The sequence below is a fragment of the Triticum urartu genome, chromosome 5A, assembly GCF_056163025.1.
Source record: "Triticum urartu cultivar PI428250 chromosome 5A, HENAU_Tu73, whole genome shotgun sequence".
Lineage (NCBI taxonomy): Eukaryota > Viridiplantae > Streptophyta > Magnoliopsida > Poales > Poaceae > Triticum > Triticum urartu.
The window spans coordinates 84,270,400-84,289,669 of record NC_141877.1 but is presented as its reverse complement, the minus strand read 5'-3'; positions in this window follow the sequence as shown (position 1 = coordinate 84,289,669).

The following is a 19,270-nucleotide window of genomic DNA, read 5'->3' as shown; positions in this document are numbered from 1 at the left end:
TTAGATCCCGAAGAAAGTTACAATCAGCGCAAGACCCGAATTCAATGGATTCGAAGATATTGGGCTGAATAGTAGTTCAAGTATAACTTCGTGACCCCTGAATATGCAGAGAAGAATGCAATCAAGCGCCCATGCAGAGATATCCTATATAGGAATCTACAGCCAAAGTCGAAGCCTGAAGCCATTGCCCAAGGACTCTACCCATGCATGGTCCAAGGACCGAAGCCTGAGGATACTGACCCATCATCTTTGTCATGGTGTCGCGAAGACAATCTAGTCAAGCACAACTATCAGTTTGCCAAGGAGTCAGCTAGCAAGAACAAGAAGGAGCTAGGACTCAACTTCAACCCTGGTCCATCTGCTCCAATGGCTGATGGCACAAGCGATGCCAATACAAATGTCATCATCCCCTTCGACAACTTTGATGGCCTCCTCTCTCACATCGCTGCTCAGAGGCTACGGTGGTGTCGGTGTACAAAAATAGGGGCGCATCTTTGTAACCCTTTTTCCTGTGCACGGGCAGTCAGAGCCGCGCCCACGGCCACACCAAGCAAAACGAGGGAGGTGAACCAAGGTAAGATCAAAGCCCATTACAATCAAAGCAACGCCAAGGCCAAGACCGCAAAGAGCAGAGGGACGAAGCAAGCTTCCCCGGCAAGACCCTTGCCGGGTAGCCTCAGCGGCCCCCGCAATACTCTTGCCGGGGCAGCTCGCCCCGCACCAACAGAGCGAGCCACCCTTGAGCCCATGGCCCCCAGTGCCATCATCAGCGTGGGGCCAGGGCTCGGGAAGGCAGCCTTGTGGTGGATTTAGATCTTTGTGAAGACATATTCAAGATCAGATTAGAAGACGATGATCCTTGCCAAGGAAGGCCACCAGACCCCCGACAAGATCCTTGCCGGCGACGACAATACGCCACGGTGAGACCCTTGCCGGGCCACCCGGCAAGGACCTCGCCAAAGATGCCGGCAAGGCCACCGCCAAGCCCACGTGAACCAAGCGTCCACCGCCATTCACATGCAGATGCCAGCCCAACCAGCTGGGCGGGCACCTGCATGGCAACATGCATCTCCAAGGCTATCTCATCAAGCGCCTGCATGGCGGCATGTAGATCTTCGTGAAGGCTCCACCACCACGCCAACTCAGCTGCCTGCCTGCCTACATGGCACCACATGCATCCCAGGCCGAGGCGCGTGTCGAAGCAAGGAGGAGCGGTGACGGACGGGACGGGCCTCGCCCCGTCTCCGATAAAGCAAGAGGACACCTAAGCGATGCATTAAATGCACCTTGTCCTCTAATACGAGGGATAACCTCATGCCACTGTAGACCTTTCCACCTCCTGTGTGCCACTGTGGCAACCCCTATTTCCTATAAAAGGAGGCCCGAGGCGACGAGGAGGGGGATTCGGCTCTTTGGAACCACACGCTGACCACAGCTAGTTCGAGAGCTCAAGAACTCTCCGAATTACACCCACGAAAGCAGGACTAGGGTTTTACACATCCTCGCGGCCCGAACCTAGGTAAACGATCCTTGTGCTGTCTACTAGCCCTGCTCTCCTCGGAACCCTGCACCCCGGCAACCGTAGTAGGGATTCTTGTGATCCCGTAGGTGTCGTTCCACACCGACATCCTTGGCGCGCCAGGTAGGGGCGCGCAATTGTGAGAATATGGTCTAGTAGTTGGCCTAGTAGTTCCTCATCGCCATGGCCCCTAAGAAGAGGATGGCCATGGCGGTCGATTCGTGGGAGCCGAACGACCCGTGCCGGTGCGGATGGGTAGCGGACCAGTCGCAGACAGGACCCGGGCCGCGGCCCGCGAGCACCAGCATCGCCCAGGCAGTTGGAGCCTGGCGAGCGGCGTCGTTCGCGCGCCAGATGACCGCCTACATGTCGCCGGATCCAAGGACGGAGCTGGGCCCCCCACAGGCGGTGTGGGGCCCTCCAGGGGCGTCGTTACGCCGACTTTGTGTGGCGCGGCGACCTCCAGGACGCCTACACCGGCGACCACCTTCCCATGGTGTGCGCGCCGAGCAGCGTCACCACGTTGGTGACCCTGGGCACCGCCGTGGGAAGAGCCCTGTGCGTCATCGGTAAGATGAGGGGGTTCAGCACGCTCGCCGAAGCGCTGGAGAAAATGGTGTGCACCCGCTAGGTCGTGACGGAGCTCCTTCTAACGTAGTTAGAAGTCGAAGCATGCCGCGATCCACGCAGCTGTCACCGCCGCCCACGCCAGCGGAAGCTTTGGCGCACGCACAGCTGCTCCTCGACTTCCCTCCTACTGCGGAGAAGCTCGACTAGTGGAGGGCCAAAATCTGGAGCCTCGTCGCCATCGCAAACAAAGACGATCCGCGACCAGCGGAGCCCTCGGGACGGCGCTCCACCGAGCCACCACATGCTGGCGCTGGGAGGACCGGGGGAGCTGCGGCCACGGTGCACTCTCCTCCTCCTCGCCAGCCGCCGCGGGCGTCGGCCCGTCGCGACGACGCTTGTGATAACATCTCCATAGCATCGTCCGACCCGCGGACCCTCCGCGACCAGCGCCAGGTCATTCAGGAGAGAGGTCACAAAGACGCTCCAACCACCGTCGAGCACCAACGCAAAACATGCCACTAGTCAGACAAGCGGGCGGGACCCGCTATGGACCACCTGGCACCGGGGGGCCCCGGCAGCCTACCTTACGAGGTGGGCTGCCCGGCTTTTACCCGTGAGCTGAGACAGGTCCAGTGGCCGTCCTACCGCATGTTCAAGCCCGACGTCGGCGAGAAGTACACCGGCAAGACCCATTCGTCCGAGTTCCTCAGCATCTACACTAACGCAATGTAGGCCGCTGGGGCTCGCGACGACAAGGTGCTTGCCAACTATTTCCCGCTGGTGCTCAAGCCCAATGTGATGTCTTGGTTGATGCACATGCCAGTGGATTCCATTTCTTCCTCGTCAAATCTGTGCCATGAGTTCGTTGGCACCTTCACAGGAGGCCACCAAGCTCATGGCCAGGCCAGTGATCTGCATATCATTCCCTAGAAGGAGGGGGAGACCCTGCGCAAGTACATCCAGAGTTTCAGCCGGGTGCAGTACAACATCCCCGACGTTCAACCCGCCGCTATGATTAGCGTGTTCCACCAAAACGTACGCAATCGCAAGATGCGCGAGGAGCTGGCGGTGACCAATGTTAAGGATGTGGCCGAGCTCTACGTTCTGGCCGATAGGTGCGCCCGGGCTGAAGAGGGAAGGAAGTACCCCGGCGAAGACGCCGGCGCGAAAACCGACTCTACTGATGAAGACGCCGCCACCCTGAAGAAGAAGAGCCGGCGTCGCAACAGGAAACGCAAAGGCAAGGCCATGCTTGCCATTGAGGGATCTGACGATAACGGTGCCGACAAGAAGGTCAAGGCTGATGCTCTTGGCAAGGAGATTGCCGGGTGCACCGCCTGCCGAGCCCTAGCGGCTACCGACAAGCCAGGAAGCCCCGGCAAGCAATACTGCAAGATCCACCGCACCAAGGGCCACGACCTCCAGAACTGCCGACAAGTCAAGCTGCTTGCTAAGAAGCAAAAGGCAGAGTACGAAAGGCGGGACAAGGAGAAGGACCAGGATGGTGCTGAGGGATCCGACAAGAAGCATGGCGGCCAAGGAGGCTGCTCCGGCAAGGACAAGCAGCAAGAGAGGCCCGCCCGGGGCCGCAACAAGAAACAACAAGACGACAATCACGACGAGGACGACGATTCTGGTGAGTAAGGGTTCCAGAAGGCTACGGAGGCCATGTTCGTCGATGGCGGCGCCTTGCTGCATACCTCTCACCGCCAGCTCAAGCAGTGGGCGCGTGAGATTACAGCAGCAGAGCCGTTGTTCGACGCTCAGAAGCTGCTGAAGTGGTCTAGCACGCCCCTCATCTTTGACACCGAGGACCATCCTGACCGCACTACCACAGTCGGGTGTTTGCCATTGTTGGTCTCGCCAACAATACGCAACCTCAGGGTGAACAAGATGTTGGTTGAAGGCGGGGCCGGCCTGAACCTGATCTCGCCTGTCATGATCAAAAGGTTGCAAATCCCTGATGGAGACCTCGAGGAAATGGGCACGTTTCAATGGGTCAATCCAGGGAGGAGCCAGCTGAAGGGAAAGGTCACACTGCCCGTGACATTTGAAGGAGAGTTGAACTACAGGACGGAGAGGATCGTCTTCGACGTCGCCGAGATCCCCTTGCCCTACAATAGGATCCTCGGCCGCCCGGCATTGGCCAAGTTCATGGCGGCGTCACACTACGCCTACAACATGCTAAAGATGCCCGGGCCGTTGACCATCATCTCCATCCCCTCCGACAAAAAGGACGCGCTGATCTGCGCCGACCAACTCTACCGGGAAGCAGTTGCAGCAGCTGCCGTCAAGGCACCTGCTCCTGCCGCTGACGGCCCGGGAGGAAAAAAGGAGCCCGGCAAGACCTCTCGCTCCCACTCCGGCAAGCGCACCTCCTTGGATTGTTGTGCTACTATTGAGGACGTGCTAGAGAGCTCTACCGACAAGAGCAAGAGATCCAGAGCCGAGCCGCGGCAGACCAAGAAGGTGCCCGTCGGGGAGGATGGCACGGGAGGGGCCTTCATCATAGGCTCCACCCTTGACAGCAAATAGGAAGGCGCGCTCGTCACCTTCCTGCAGACAAATGTCGACATGTTTGCATGGAAGCGTCCGACATCCCCAGTGTTCCCAGGGAGGTGATTGAGCACCACCTAGCTGTTTGCCCCCATGCACGGTCTGTAAAGAAGAAGGTCAGAAAGCAGGCTCTGGAAAGGCAGGAGTTCATCACAGAGGAGATCAGGAAGTTGGAAGCGGCAGTTTTGGTGAGAGGGGTACTCCACCCGACGTGGTTGGCCAATCCAGTAGTGGTGTGCAAGGCGATTGGGAAGTGGAGGCTGTGTATTGATTACACAGATATTAATAAGGCTTTCCCTAAGGACCCCTTCCCGTTGCCGCGCATCGACCAGACTGTTGACTCCATGGCCGGGTGTGATCTGTTATCATTCCTCGATGCCTACTCAGGCTACCACCAAATCTTCATGACAAGAGAGGATGAAGAGAATACGGCATTCATCACCCCATGTGGTACATATTGCTTTTTAGGGATGCCTTTCGGGTTGAAGAGTGTCGGCTCAACGTTTGCAAGAGCAGTCCAAATTGGTTTTGAACCTAAGCTCCATAGAAATATGGAGGCCTACCTGGATGACATAGTGGTGAAAACCAAGGACGGGCCAACTCTTGTGCAGATCTGGAAGAGACATTTGCTAACCTGCGCAATATCAACCTCAAGCTGAACCCTGAGAAGTGCGTCTTCGGCGTTCCGCCCGTCAAGCTTCTCAGATTCTTTGTGTCGCAGAGTGGGATCGCGGCAAACCCAGACAAGATCAAGGCTATTGAGCAGATCGAGGCGCCCAAGCGGATCAAGGATGTGCGTCGGCTCACCGGCTGCGTTGCCGCCATGAGCCGGTTCATCTCCAAGTCCGCCGAGCGCGCCCTTCCCTTCTTCAAAATCTTGAAGATAGCAGGCCCAATAGAGTGGACACCAGAAGCCGAGGCAGCACTGAAGGATCGGAAGAAATACCTTTCCTCGACGCCGATACTGGTTGCACCTAAACCACAAGAGCCGTTGCTGCTGTATCTGGCGGCGACGAATCAAGTGGTCAGCGCCGCACTGGTGGCACAGAGGGAGGTCGACGAGGAGGCGGCAATGGTGGCAAAACCAGCGGATGGCAAGCCAAAGATTCCCTCGGCAGGGCCTGGTGCCGACAAGGCACGGCCCCCGGCGGAGTCTGGTGCCACCAAGGCAATGCCTGCGCAGTCGAGTGAAGTGGTGCCAAAGAAGAAGATGATGCAGCACCCGATTTACTTTGTCAGCTCCCTCTTGCAGGGGCTAGATCGAGGTATTCTGGCATGCAAAAATTTCTCTTCGGCCTCCTTATGGCCTCGAGGAAGCCGCGTCACTACTTCCAGGCCTACGAGATCACTATCGTCACCCGCCTCCCGTTGCAATGGATACTGCACAACCCGGACGCAACTGGAAGGATTGTGGAATGGGCCTTGGAGCTGTCAAGTTTTGGTTTAAAGTTTGAAAGTACCTCGACAAGTCAGAGTAGAGTCCTGGCAGAATTCATCGCAAAATGGACCTCAACACATGACGAAGAAATCCAGGAGACCACTCTCCCCGGCAAGGAAGCAGACCGTGACTGGATCATGTACTTTGATGGGGCTTTCTTGCTGCAAGGCGCTGGTGCTGGTGTGCTACTCGTCGCACCCACCGGAGAACACCTCAAGTATGTGATCCAGATGCACTTCCCCTGGGAGATGTCCACCAACAACACCGCCGAGTATGAGGGATTGCTTGCCGGTCTCAGGATCGCGGCAGACCTCAGGGGCGACTCGCAGCTCGTTGTCAGGCAGGTCAACAAGGATTATCAGAGCCCATTGATGGAAGCCAACGTAGATGAGGTGAGGAAGCTGGAGGAACGCTTTGACGGTATCCAGGCAGAGCACGTCCGCTGAGCCGAGAACGACATCGCCGATTACCTGTCAAAGCGTGCCATATTCAATATACCTGTGGAACCAGGTACCTTTTTGCTCCGGTTAACTCAACCATCTGTCGAACCATCAGCGAGGAAGAACAAGTGGAGGAAATCAGGTCCCGGGAAGTACTTTCCTACCGAGCCCCCTAGGGTTGCCGGCAAGGGTGCTGCCATGGACGCTGAGCCTGCCCAAGAGCGACTGGCTCCGATAGGGCGTCAAGCCCTGGCTGCAGACACAGCCTCTCTCATGGCGGAAGGAATGCCTTTGGTCCTTGCCATCGAGCCCCAGGCTCCGGCATGGGCGCAACATACCGTCCACTTCCTCCAAACAGGGGAGCTTCCTGAGGAGCAGGAAGAAGTAGAGAAAGTAGCCCGTCGGTCCGCCCTGTACCAGTTCGTCGATGACGTCCTATACCGGAGGAGGCCAAACAATGTGAAACTCAATTGCCTCCCCCGGGAGGAAGGACTGGAGCTGTTGGCGGAGATACATGGAGGCATATGTGGCTCCCACATAGGGTCAAGGGCCCTTCACGGGAAGGCATTCCGGCAAAGTTTCTTCTGGCCCACCGCCCTCCAGGATGCGACGGCACTAATAACCAAGTGTGTGAAGTGTGCCAGTTCCATTCAAAGAAGCTTCATCAGCTGGCTCAAGCCCTTCAAACAATCCCTCTCTCCTGGCCATTCTCGGTCTGGGGCCTCGATATACTGGGCCCTCTCCCCCGCGCTGTCGGGGGCTTTGAGTACTTGTACGTTGCAATCGACAAGTTCACAACGTGGCCGGAAGCGGAAGCAGTGAGGAAGGTGACTGCTCAGTCAGCCGTCAAGTTCTTCAAAGGACTGGTCTACTGTTTTGGTGTGCCAAACAGAGTCATCACCGACAATGGCAAGCAGTTCAGAAGCCACACCTTCATGCAGTACATCCAAGACCTCGGCTGCAAGGTCTGTTTTGCTTCCGTGGCACATCCACGGAGGAACGGCCAAGCGGAGAGGGCAAATGCTGAAGTGTTGCGAGGCCTGAGAACGAAGACCTTTGACAAGCTACACAAGAGTGGAAGGCGCTGGATTGGTGAGTTGTCGGCGGTTCTTTGGTCGATCAGGAGGATGCCAAATCGAGCCACCGGCCAGACACCTTTTTCCCTGGTATACGGGGCAGAAGCAATTCTCCCCATGGAACTCATATACGGGTCACCTCGAGTGCTCGCTTATGATGAGCTTGAGCAAGAGCTGTTGCGCCAAGATGACGCGATGTTCCTTGAGGAAGATCGTCTTCGGGTGGCTATGAGAGCAGCATGCTACCAGCAAGCCTTGCGCCGCTATCATAGCCGTAAGGTTCATGCCCGAAGCCTCGAGGAAGGCGACCTTGTTCTTCGGCGCATTCAGTCGGCCAAGAATTCCAACAAGTTGAAGCCGAAGTGGGAAGGCCCTTATCGGGTAATACGAGTGACCAGGCCCGGTGCAGTCCGCCTGGAGACCGAAGATGCCGTACCAGTGAGCAACTCCTGGAACATCGAGCATCTTCGCAAGTTTTACCCATAAGGCGCGGCTTGTCGGGCCTCCCAGCAAGCCACCTTTTGTACAAGCTTTGCCGACAAGGCATGTGACCCTTTGTACAAAGCCAGGCGCAGACCCTGAGCATAAATACATGAAGCGCTGCTGCCCTAAGTTATAGCATGCATCCTAGGTCGAGTCTCTTCCTTGGTTAGGGATGATATTTCTTATCGGCGAGCAACCCCTAGCCTAGAAGTCGAGTGCGTGTCTGTCTGTTCCTTCTCTGTCCTCCTTTGGTTCACAGGGCACATGAGCACTTCTGCTGAGCTACTCGGAAACAAGGAAATGGACCGGCGCCCCGACCCCGGCAAGCCAGAGTTGCCGGGGCTGCAAGCACAAGGATCCAACCGCGGCAAGATGAGATTGCCAAGGGCTACGGATCCAGGTAAGTCTTTTATCCTCTGTCACGCATTTCGGAACCGGACTGGGGCATCTGAAACCTCGTTTTTATCTCTAGGCTGCCGTGCTCCCCTTTTTCCTATACCTAGGGATTATTTCCTGGGTCCGGATTTGGTCGTAGCCGCGGCAGCAAGGAGGTGGGGCAAGGAGCCTAAAGGCCACTTCATCCCTGCCTCCGCCAAGAGCGCAAGAACGGTCGAGTGGAGTGGGGGGACGGCAAGGCCTGTTGCCGGGCAAAAAACGTTTATCTTAAAACAATAACAAGGATTCGCTCCTTGTCGCGGGATTTACCCGCGAATGAAAAACCCGGCAAGCATCCCTTTTTCATTAAAAACATCCCATACAGGTACAGTTCATGTGAGATGAAAAAACATGAGCAAGGGGATTACAAGTTTTAAATTTAACAAAGTCCCGCAGGCTTACAAACTAAAAAAGAGATAAGATGCCCGTAATCCCTTTCTTGTCCCTCTCCTCAGGAGGTAGGTCAAGGAGGCGAAAGGGCCAAAGGGGCGCCTACATGAGCTACGAGCAGCAAAAAGCACCAACAGAACATCTCGGTGGCCACCCACGGGCGGGTCGGTGATGACGGTGCCGGGAAAGGAGCTGGAAGACGAGGCAGAAGGACCGGCAATACGCGATGAAGGCGTCGGTGCCCGCGTACTCCGAGTTGACGGCCTTGCCGCCCGCCCCCTTCCTCTTCTGCAGCCTCCCGACGCCAGCCGCACAAGGAGATAGCCCCGAGGAGTTCAAGGAGCTGGCCCTGCCTCGGCTAGCTTCTGCCAGAGGAGCGTCCAGGTGCAGATGCTGCTGCTGCCGCACCCGTCCAGGCACGGGACGTCCGACGCCTAGTCGGACTCGTCCCCGCTGTCCGCCCCGCTGTCCTCCTCGTCGCTCTCGCTCGAGGACGAGCTTCCATCGTCAGAATCTCCATCAGAGGAGCTCTCCACGCAGCATTTCGGACGAGTTCCAAACTCTACGAAGACCTTGACGGAGAACAGGTCGTCCTCCATTAACTTGAAGTAGAGGACGAGCCCCGCCGTCGAGCTGTGGATGGGGGCGAATGTCTTCCATCCACGGCGGAGATACATAACTCGAGGAGCCGGGAAGTCAACATCGACCCGCGTGCCCCCGTTCCCGCAGCCCCTCATGTGCAACCTGAGGGTCTGGGGCGGGGCACGCTCCATCACCCTAGCGAACGGAGTGGGGAGACGAAGACGACGACGCGGGGGCTGGCGAAGCCTGATGAAGCACTCGCAAGGCTGGTCTTCAACGTGGCCCTCCATCGGGAAGGGCAAGGGCGAGGCCGGCGCGTCGCCCCGTCCTCCTCTTCCCCGAGCGCTACGGCCTCTGCCCCGGCCTCGCCCATGGCCTCGCATCCTCCCCCTTCCCTCACGGTCGGTTCCACCACCACGGGTTCAGAAGGGGGAGGGACGTGCTGTCGAGCGGCGACCCTCGCCGCCACCGTCGAAGGACCAGGATTCCCTTTCTCCATGGCGGGTGAAAGGAAGGAGCAGCAGTAGAGGGAGGTAGAAGATGGAAGAATCTGGGTGCCATTCCCCCCCTTCGCCCTCTTTATAAAGGAACGGGGTTGAGGCTCGGCCGCCCCGCTCGGCCAATCCAGACACTGAAGGCGCGGGGAATCAGGACCGACCCACTGCCCCAACCAGCGGCGGCCCGGTTTCTCGCCCCCGCCGTTTGCCACCACAAGCACATGAAAGACGCGTGGCAGACGTGCAGAACTAAGGGGACAGGTGAGGCGACCTCTCCCCACCCCGTGATCCTGGGGAGTGGACGCCTTGAAGACCGCACCCCGACCCCGCTCAGTAAATGAGCCACGCCTCCAGGCCTCCCTCTTTTTACGGGGAAGACGCGAGCCGCCTCTTTACTGTGATGTGATGCATGCATGTGGAAACCTCCCCACGTATGCCGCCCACGTCACGCACACCCCTCCACTGCGCACCACGCGCGTGGGTCGTGGGAGGCGGAGCACGCGGAGAATCTTACCACGGCAAAAACCGGCCCACCTGCCCACGCACCATTTTGGGCCTGGCCCAACAACATGTCGCGCTTATGTGTGGCCCAGGCCCGGGGGCTCCTATCGGTGTACAAAAATAGGGGCGCATCTTTGTACCCCTTTTTCCTGTGCACGGGCAGTCAGAGCCGCGCCCATGGCCACACCAAGCAGAACGAGGGAGGTGAACCAAGGTAAGATCGAAGCCCATGACAATCAAAGCAACGCCAAGGCCAAGACCACAAAGAGCAGAGGGAAGAAGCAAGTTCCCCCGGCAAGACCCTTGCCGGGTGGCCTCGGCGGCCCCAGCAAGATTCTTGCCGGGGCAGCTCGCCCCGCACCAACAGAGCGAGCCACCCTTGAGCCCACGGCCCCCAGTGCCATCATCAACGTGGGGCCAGGGCTCGGGAAGGCACCCCTGTGGTGGCATGTAGATCTTTGTGAAGACATATTCAAGATCAGATTAGAAGACGACAATCCTCGGCAAGATCTTTGCCAAGGAAGGCCACCAGACCCCCGGCAAGATCCTTGCTGGGGACGACAACACGCCACGGCGAGACCCTTGTCGGGCGACCCGGCAAGGCCCCCGCCAAAGACGCCGGCAAGGCCACTGCCAAGCCCATGTCAACCAAGCTTCCACCGCCATTCACATGCAGCTTCCAGACAACCAGCTGGGCCGGCACCTGTGTGGCAGCATGCAGCTCCCATGCGAACTCATCAAGCGCCTGCGTGGTGGCATGCAGATCTTCGTGAAGGCTCCACCACCGCGCCAACTCAGCTGCCTGCCTGCCTACATGGCACCGCACGGATCCCTGGCCGAGGCGCGTGTCGAAGCAAGGAGGAGCGGCGATGGATGGGACGGGCAACGCCCCCGTCCCCGGTAAAGCAAGATGACACCTAAGCGATGCATTAAATGCACCTTGTCCTGTGATATGAGGGATAACCTCATGCCACTGTAGACCTTCCCACCCCCTGTGTGCCACTGTGGCAACCCCTTTTTCCTATAAAAGGAGGCCCGAGGCGACGAGGAGGGGGATTCGGCTCTTTGGAACCACACGCTGACCACAGCTAGTTCGAGAGCTCAAGAACTCTCAGAAATACACCCACCAAAGTAGGACTAGGGTTTTACGCATCCTCGCGGCCCGAACCTGGGTAAACGATCTTGTGTTGTCTACTAGCCCTGCTCTCCTCGCAACCCTGCGCCCCGGCATCTGTAGTAGGGATTCTTGTGATCTTGTGTTGCACTTCCAGCTTGAAACAACCAAGAGCGCCGTCTGGTGATCCATGAGCCTGCTTCCACAGAGGCTCTTGAAGATGAAGATGTTCCAACGGTTGACCCCATCGCAGCTGAAGACATTGGTCGTGATGACAATGTTGAAGATGATGTAGTCCTTCCTCAACTCGAGCTCGGTCGGTATCATCGCCTGCTCCCACAAGCAGTGAACTTATCAGCATTGGTCGTCCATTGACGCCAATCGCTTAGGACGACTCATGGGCCTAGCGCCCTCAGCAAGACACCCACTTCCATGATGAGACACCCAGAACTCCACCACCTCAAGTTACCACTCTAGTGCTTGACGACGACAACTACATGGTGCAGACCACTCCTTCACCAAAGGCATCGCCCGCATTTCGCAGGCTTCACAAAGGCCCCAGGCCATAGGTCACCATGTCGAGCATTCCGGAAGGGGAAGTGCACCAAAGCTCAGTAGCATGTCAAGTGTTTCCTGAAGCCACCCCTCCTGTGAATATCTTTGAGTCTGAAGCCAAAGCTGCCGAAGACATTCCGGCTGCATCAGCCGATGAAGATCATGAAGAAACAAGAGAAGAAGAAAGAGTTGCCACGCCCCCTGCTACTAATCAGGTCATTCTCGAGGAGAATGTGATCGTTCCCGACCCTCCTATTATTGCACGAATGGAGGATGAAAACATTGAGGGTGCCACAAACAACACTGCTGAAGCCAATGACATTGTCATGGCCGAAGACAATGTGGTGCCTGAAGCTCATTAGGAGCCCGAAGCCAACGTGGAAGCTGAAGTCACTATTCCTCCAAGGCCTCACACCATTGAACAGGCCTATAATCATGGCCAGCTTGTCACAGTTAGATGTCCTTTCATGGTTCCACCCTCTGCTCTCGGACCACAATATGACTATCATGTGGAGCAGAGACCAAAAGCTCAGAAGCCCAAGCCACGGCTGCCAAGGCTTCCAGGTGTTGCCACTACAATGGGTTCTTTCAACGTGCACAGCTTTAGAGCCCACAATACCTTCTTTGATAGTGCCAAGAATCCATACTAGAAGACAAAGATCTCTTCCGATCGATTCTAGAGCCATCAACAGCGCAGCTATTAATCTTGCATTCTATACAATCAAGAGCGAATCTTTCCACACATGGTCTTGATTGTGAAGCTATTGCTGGGATGCCCTGTCTTGAAGATGCACTTGACTACTTCAGGGATGTTGGTATCCTACCATTTGTGATAGACAAAGAGCACTGGAATGAATTGCTTCTGCTACAGTTCTATGCTACACTTCATATTCATGGCTACAACAGGGGTCCGAAGACATGGATTCTTGAGTGGATGACATGTGATGTGCATCATGAAGCCAAAGCTCAAGCCATCATCGAGCTTACTTCCCTGCCCACTCCAGGTGAGTTCTACGAGCCTGGTTGTCCGTGTCATCGAGATGAACTACAAAGTATCTTCCAGCGGCCCAAGCCAAATATGAGTGAGATGCTAAGTATGATGAAGCCATTGCCTCAAGATGCTGAATACCCCAAAGAGTTCCTTGTGAATGACCTCGAGTACTTTCCCCACACAGTATACCATATTCTGAGGCGTACTCTATGGACAATCAAGGGACATTCTTCTGAAGCCAAACTTGAAGGAGCCATGAAGACTTTGGTATTTTATATCATCCATGGCATCATATTGAATACCTAGGATTTCTTCATCGGACAACTAGCTGCTCTGGGATAGATCTGTTTGGCCTGAAATTCTATGCTCCATGGGTGATGCTCCTGATCAAACTCCATTCTAGTATTGACTATCAGCCCTCAATGTGCAACCATCTTGTTTTTCTGCCTGAGGTTGATCTGTCCATTGAGGCCATCTACCCCGAGCCTGCCAAGCAGCCTATACATCTTCAGAATGCTGAACACCATAGCTTCTCGCAACCAATGGAGGGAATTCTTATCCCCAATGCTCCAACCCCTACTTATCCTCTGGCTGGAAATATGAGGGTGCCACATCGTGCCAACACTGAAGCCACAACAAGTACGATTGCCCAAAGGCCTCGAAAGCGTTCTTGTGTCCTCAATGGCCGAGATCTTTCTGCGGCCTTGCACTAGAAACAAGATAAGCACCATGACTGGATAAAGCATCAAATGCAGGGTATCTTGGTGGATGTCAATCACATTCGAAACTTGGCCTCCAATAACACGTTTGTTGCCCATGAAGTCTGTCGGCGGCCCTGGAAGAGTCTCACACTACTCTGTCCTGAAGATGATCTTCGCGAAGATGGTTTCACTGAGGACTTCACGTTTGATTCCAGGCCTCCACAAAATGCAAGCTGGCGCCGCACTCCCTCAATTGAAGATTCTGAGCGTTCATCTTCGGCTGCAACTGTTGTTGTGAGAGTCTTCGATGAAGAAGACGATGCCACTTCACCGACCATGGCTACACTGCATCTTGACACTGCATCAGGCCCTTCTGCACCAACGAACTCCAACATCGACCCTGCTGCTTTATCTAGTCCTGATGGGAATGAGTAGATACTCTATGTCTTCAAACCTTTTTGGTCCTTACTGACAAAAGGGGGAGAAGCTTATGAGTTGATAGTCTTCAAGCGGGTCCTTATGGGTGGTTGCATTATTTCACTAAGTCTTTACAACTCTCATCTTTTGAAACATTTGGTTCTTTGAGTTGTAACACTTAAACTCGATGGTCGTCTGCTACTTATTCTGCTACCTTGTGTTGCGATGATAAATTCCGCATGAAGCCATTCCGTAGACGTCCATTTTTCATTATGCATGTCATTATCTTCGTTATCTCTTTATATGCATGATGAATTGTCTTCATAAGTTGAAGAGCATCTCCACAAAGTAAAACATGCCATGTGCATTTGCATTCAAAAGCAAACTACTTATATGCAAATCTTCAGGGGGGGCCTTTGCAACTTATGAAGACAATGCCTTAATCCTTAAACATTCACATACTTTTATCCCCGTTGAAAACTTCAACCGGTTTGTCATCAATCACCAAAAAGGGGGAGATCGTTAGTGCATCTAGTTCCACCCTTAGTTGGTTTTGGAGTATTGACGACAAACATGGTTGAGGGACTAATGTGTTTGTGGGAATTGCAGGATAACATAGGTAGTACTCCCATATTGATTCGATTTACCTTCTAGAGATGACCCCTAAAAATGTCTAAAGACATAAAAGACAATGGTGGTCTGTGAAGATATTCAGAGTGAAGATTTCGACATGAGAAGACATTCACGTGAAGACTATGGAGTGCGAACACATAGTTGTTTCGTAGTTTCCTTTTCTTCTTTGATGAGTCATAGGAACCACCGTACTCTTAAGTGGGGTCCAAGTGAATAAACTCAGAGTGACTGAAGTGATGCTCAACCAAATCCTATGTCTTCGAGTGAAGACAATGAGAGCAGATCTTATCCATTTCTGCCGCGTGTGTTTGAAATCTGACCGTTGGACACGTGTCAGTTCCTTAGTGACCTAGGGTCATTTTGGACAAATCAAGTCGGGTTGCCTCCTGGCTATGAATAGCCCACCGCCTACACCATAAATTGGTGCCTGCTTAGAGTTAGTGGACAGCTTTTGTCGTTTGAGAGCAACCCACCTCCGAAGCATTTGAGAGAGAGATCCTTGCGAGGACAAAGCCCAAAACACCCAGAGCCAAAGAGTGTTAGGCATCCCTGAAGTCTTTCTGTCCGCGTGATCTGAAGACTTGTTACACTTGAGGACTGTGAATCCTCCAGGCGGTTAGGCGTTGCGTTCTGAGCATCCAAGAGTCATTGTGGATGCTGGTGAACAAAGTCTATGAAGGTTTAGCAGTCTACCTCGAAGACTTACCAGAGTGATTGGGCGAGGACTGTGTGTCCTTAGCTCAAGGGGAATAAGGTGAAGACGCGGTCTTCTGGGTTAAATCTTAGCCTCCCTAACCAGATGTACAGTTGTCACAGCAACTGGAACTGGTCTACCAAATCCTGTCTTCACCAAGCTACTAGTTCTATCCTTCACTTCCCTTTACTTTACAGTTTGTCTTCGTAAAGTCATTGCTTGCCTGTATGATCTGTTTGACTTCACTATGTGAAGACTGTTTGTTGTTTGGCTTTATACTATCTTCCAACCTGATCCATACTACCTAGCTGCTAATAGTCTTCGAACTTTCACTTCATTGCTCATTTGACTATGGCCTGTCTAGTGTAGTCTACCTTCCGCTGCATATCAATAGGTTCATTTCTACTATTTGTCTTCAAAGCCCCCGTGTTTTGAAGACTTTCACAAATATCGTCTATTCACCCCCCTCTAGTCGATAACTAGCACTTTCAGGCCGGAAATTACAACGGGCTGGAATCATATTGGACGGCCCAGATAAAGCTACTGGGCTGAATTCGGATAGGCTGTAACGGGCCGGGAGTTAGCACGACGTAAATGGGCTATATATGAACAGGCTGTTAATAGGCTTTCCGTGGGCCGGGCCGTTACCTTTTGACCAAGTCAAACGGGTCGGCTTTTTAACCGGAATGGGCCTCTGTTGGGCCGTCCCACGCGTCGAGTATCATAGGCGCCTCCTGTCCAATGAGTGGATGACATCTGTCCCAACGGTGAGCCAATACATCTTTCCTCTAGCTAATGAGAATTTTACACATGGAAAATCCCCATTGGTCCGGGCTGTTAACGGGTTATCGGATCCAAAGCCAAACCCGGTAGCTTAACAGCGACCTGTTCTGGTGGATGCCACATGTCAGTTACCCTTGATGAAAACACTTCCAGGACACGCCATTTATCGTCATGGAAGTGGACACTTCCATGTTGATAATTTTGGTAATGTCATGGAACACTTCTACGATAGCATAGGTATGACTATCTTGATTCTTTCATAAAATCGTCATGGATGTACTTGCATGACAGAAAACGTGACCTACTGTGACAAACATGTATCATCACAGAAGTGTATTTTTTGTAGTGATACTAGCAACTAGTACATGACAACTAGGTGCATCAAGACATAGCATGAAAGTGAACACAAATCCATAAGCACCACCAAAACAACGATAACTGTTTTAAAACAAGAAGACATTTATTAAATATTCAAGTTGAAAACCATGGCTACTGCACGGCCATCATGCAAGTGGGTGTTGTGACTTGCCTGGGGATGAAGGATACACAAGGGAGAAGTGCGAAAAGATCGCAGAATGAATTGCCGGAAAAGGTTCTCTCCCGAAGGGAGCTGATTAGGGGTAAGGGAAGAAAGTGTTGGGGAACGCAGTATTTCAATTTTTTTGCCTACGCACACGTAGGATCCATCTAGGTGATGCATAGCAACAAGAGGGGAGAGTGTGTCCACGTACCCTTGTAGAACGAAAGCGGAAGTGTTAAGTAATGCGGTTGATGTAGTCGAACGTCTTTGCTATACAACCGATCAAGTACCGAACACATGACACCTCCGCGATCTGCACACGTTCAGCTCGGTGACGTCCCTCGTACTCTTGATCTAGCTAAGGCCGAGGGAGAGTTTCGTCACCACAACGGAGTGATGATAGTGATGCTGAAGTTACCGACACAGGGCTTCGCCTAAGCACTACAACAATATGACCGAGCTGGAAATCCGTGGAGGGGGCACCGCACACGGCTAAGACAATTGTCAACTTGTGTGTCTATGGGTTGCCCCCTCCCCCATATATAAAGGAGGGTGTCCCTCTCTACACTACAAGGGAAAACCTTATAGATAGGAGCGTACTAGTAGCGCTTTTTAAAAGGTAACACTACTACTAATTATTAGTAGTGCTTGGCCGCAGAAAGGGCTGCTACTATGCGCTTACCGATAGCGCTGTAGCTACAAAACACGCTACTACTATAATTGCCAAACCGTTGCCAGCAGGCCAGGCATACTAGTAGCGCTGGTGTGCAAAAAGCGCAACTGATATTGTAGGTAGCAATAGCACTTTCCTCTGACCAGCGCTAGTGCTAAAGTTAGCCCCCTCCCATGACCAAAGTTTTGTCCCACCTCGCTCCGTGAACAGAATTTTTACCCCCTTAAATATGGTGCTTCCCAAATTATCACAACCAGTTGGTCTTCATTGAACTCTATGCGTATGATTTGTGGCAATATGAATCTTCGCTTATACCTATACAAGCGAAGATTCATACTGACAATTTAGATTCTACACAAAAAGATTGATGATGACCAATGCATTTTTTAATTTGATGCATTTTTTGCATGCTAACGATAGGAGTTCACCAGTAGCGCTTGTTCGAGGAAAGCGCTGCTACTACATAGTAGGAGCGCTTCAGCAGCATGGGCACTGCTACTATGCTCATAGCAGCAGCGCTGAACCTATAAAACACGCTACTACTACTATGAATCTTAGTAATAGCGCTTTTTCCCTGACCAGCGCTATTGATAAATTCAGTCCCCTCCTGGACCACAGTTTAGTCCCAGCTCACTCCACGAACAAAATTTTTACCACCTTAAATATGGTGCTTCTCAAACCATCACAACCACTTGGTCTTCATCGAACTCTATGTGTAGTATCTGTGGCTGCAATAGGAATCGTCATCGGTTCTTAAACAGGCGAGGATTCCTATTGACAATTCAGAATCTACACAAAAAGATCGATGATGACCAATGCATTTTTTAATTTGATGTCTTAATGATCATAGCCTTAGTAGTAGCGCTGGTTAAGAAAAAATGCTACTGCTAATGATCGTACCAGTAGTGCTGTCTACGAACAAGCGCTACTACTATGAGTATCTTATCCACGCCGCGCGGGCCCTCACTCTCCCTCACACACTCTCATGTCCACTCACCGCACGTGGTCACCGCCGTTGCCCCCAAGGTGCTGCCTCCCTCCCTCCTCCTCTCGCCGCCCACCCCTCCCTCCCTTGCTCCTCCGCTCGCCGCCCTCACCTTTCCCTCTTCCTGCGGCCATCCTCTCTCCTCCCTATCTGCTGGCTACCCCCTCCCTCCTCCCTCTCCTCCTCCTCCCTCCTCCTTTCTCATCCTTCCCCTCCTCCTTCCCTCCTCCTCCTGGCCTCCTCCCACCTCCTCCTCCCCCTTTCTGTTTTAGTTTTAGTTTTTGTTTTTGTTTTTAGTAAATGTAGGTATTTAGTATATTTTCTTTTTAGAAAATTTGAATAAGTAATTAGAATAGAATAAGTAAATGTAGGTTTTTGAATAGAATAGGAAATTTTTAGAAATTTTGAATAAGTAATTTGAATAGAATAAATTATGAAATTGAAAAAATAAGTAAATGTAGGTCTTTTGAATAGAATAGGAATTTTTTAGAAAAATTGAAAAGAATAGGAAATTATAAGTAAATTTGAATAGAATAATTCAATGTAGCTTATGGAGTTTCACTAAGTCCTAAGATGACGATAATATTGTTTTTGTTTATATTTTCTTTTTGTAGAGAGCAAGGAGCCCCTACATCATCCCCGCCGCTGTCCCCGTCACCGACCCCCTCCGAGCTCGATCGAGGTGAGACCAGCCACCCCATGTTGTTAATTTAATTT